We start from the raw sequence: 2,965 nt of genomic DNA on the forward strand, positions 1-2,965 counted from the left end.
GAGCAGCTGGTAGTTTCGAACCGCTGACCTTAGGGTTCGCAGCCCGATTCGTAACCACTACGCTACCAGAGATCTTCTTAAAAGATGTATTACAAATAGAAAACTTTTCAACTTGATGAAGAGCATCTGTGAAAAATGTATAGCTAACATTATATTAATGATGAGAAACTAGATGTTTATCCTCTAAGATGGAGCACAAGAACAGGGAGGTCACTTTTCACCATTCCTACTCAACATAATAGCGGAAAAACTGGATAATAAAATTAGACAATAAAAGGAAATGAAAGGTATAAGGATTGAGAAGGAAGAAATATAATTATTCCAATTTGCAAATAATGTGTCTATGTAGACTATTCCAAAGAAAAAGAAATAAAATAGAATAACAACAATAGAACAAAAATCAAGCAAACTAAGGAGAAACAATTACAGCAAGGTTATAGGACAAAAGGCTAATATTTAACAGTCAATTACTTTCCTGTATGCCAGCAAAGAACAACTGGAATTTGAAATTAAAACAATATTATTTAGATTAGCTCCTCCTCCCTCCCCACCCCAAAATATACGCATTCCTTAGGTACAAACCTAACTATATGTACATTACGTATATGAGACAAGTTACAAAAATCTGATATTAAGAATATTTAAATAAAAAGAATATTGCATGTTCATGAATAGGAAGATTTAATATTATTAAAATGTTGTTATTCTCAAGTTGATCTGGTAGGTTCAATACAATTCCAATAAACAGTCCAGCAAATTATTTTCTGGATAGTGACAAACTGATTCTAAAATTTATATGGAATGGCAAAGGACACAGAATAACCAACACTGTACTGTTGAACAGAGTTTGAGGACGGACATTACCCATCTCTAAGACTTAACTATATATAGTGTTACAGTGATCAAGACGGTTTAGAGTTAATGAAGGAATAGAAAAATCTATCAGTGAAACAGAATTAGAGAGCTCAGAAATAGACCCACCCACATATAGTTATCTGATCTTTGATAAAGTAACAAAGAAAATCCAGTAGAGAAAGGATAATTTTTTTCAACAAATGGTGCTGGAACTACTGAACCTCAATATGCAAAAACATTCATCTAGATACAGAGTTTGTATCTTTCACAAAAATTAATGCAAATTCTAAAAGATAGTGTGGAAGAAAAATAAGAGTATCTTTGTGTTTGATAATGATTTTTAGGTAGAAAACCAAGGCCACAATCTATTAAGAAAGATGATAAATTGGACTTTATTTATTAAACTTGAAACCTTTGTGAAAAAAAAATAAGAAGACAAACCTCAGTTTAGGAGAAATACTTGCAAAGCACAAAATGTGATAAAGGACTATGTCCAAAATATACAGTTCATTTAAAACTCAGTAAAAAGAAAAGAAAAGAAAAAGGCCTGGTTACAAAACAAGAAAAAAGATCTAAAGAGGAAATTCACAAAAAAAGATATACAAGTAGTAAATCATCACATGAAATAATTCTCAATATCATAGATCTTTAAGGAATAAACAACATTGGAATAAAGTGAAATAAAATAAGTTCAATTTAAAACCGAGGGTCTGTTAATATACACACAGCTACCTGACCAGACAGCAAAAGATTCATATTTCTGCCAATTGCAAAGAATTAAACAGATGTAGAAATCATCAAATAATGTCATTAATATCACATGCTAACAAAATTTTGTTAACATGACTTAAAAACAACTATACTCATATATCAACAGATGTCATGTCAAATAAAGAAAATGTAGCATGAGGGATTCCGTAGTAATGTCAGATGGATCTTGACCCAAAGCAGAGAGTACTGGAAAACGTTTATCTACATTTATTATCTGTGTGAAGATATTTGACTGTGTTACTCATAACAATTTGTGGATAACTTATGCAGAATGGGAATTCTAGAACAGTAAATCATGCACATATGGAATCTTTACATAAACCAGGAGGCAGTCATTCTAACAGAAGAATCGGTTTAAAATTGGAAAAGGTGTGTTGCAGGGTTGTATCCCTTACTATACTTATTCAATCTGTATGCTGATCACATTAATGAGATGCCAGACTATCTGAAGAGCTTGGCTTCAGGATTGAGAGAAGATTCATTATCAACCTGTGATATGCAGATGGTAAAACCTTGCTTGCTGAAAATGAAGACAACATGAAGCATTTACTGGTGAAGGTGAAAGACTGCAAAGTCTTTGGCATGGATTGCACCTGAGATTGAAGAAAACAAAAATCCTCGTAATTGGATCAATAAACAGTGACATGATAAATGAAGATGAAATTAAAGTAGATTTCATTCTACTTGCATCAAAAATCAGTGTTCATAGAAGCAGAATCAAGAAATAAAAGGACTAATACACTGGGAAAATATGATAAAAGGACCTCTTTAAAGTTTATGAAAGCAACAACGTCACTTTGATGATAAGATGCACCTTACCCAATCTCATATGTTTGTGAAAAATGGACAATAAACAAAAAAGACAGAATTGATGTATTTGAATTGTGGTGGAAGCAAAGAAAACTGACAGAACAAATTAATTGGTCATCAAAAATTACAATCAGAATGCATTTTAGAAGCAAGCACTTTGAAGCTTTGTCTTGCTTACATTAGACACACCATCAGGAAAGGCCAATTGCTAGAAAAACATCATGTTTGGTAGACAATCAAAATGTATAAAGGACTTCTGGTGTGTGACTGTAGGATAAACACTGGACTACTAGCTGTAAGGTCAGCAGTTCAAACCCAACAACCAATCCTTGGAAACCCTGTATAGGGTGGCTATGAGTCAGAACTGACTTGATGTGGCACTTACTATAATAATGTGTATATATACACATACATAACACATGTATATGTATATACATATTTGTGTGTGTATATATATGTATAATGTGTATATGTGTGTGTGTGTGTGTGTATATATATATATATATATAAAACAAACCAACCAAATTAC

The sequence above is a fragment of the Chrysochloris asiatica genome, unplaced genomic scaffold (assembly GCF_000296735.1).
Source record: "Chrysochloris asiatica unplaced genomic scaffold, ChrAsi1.0 scaffold00030, whole genome shotgun sequence".
Classification (NCBI taxonomy): Eukaryota; Metazoa; Chordata; class Mammalia; order Afrosoricida; family Chrysochloridae; genus Chrysochloris; species Chrysochloris asiatica.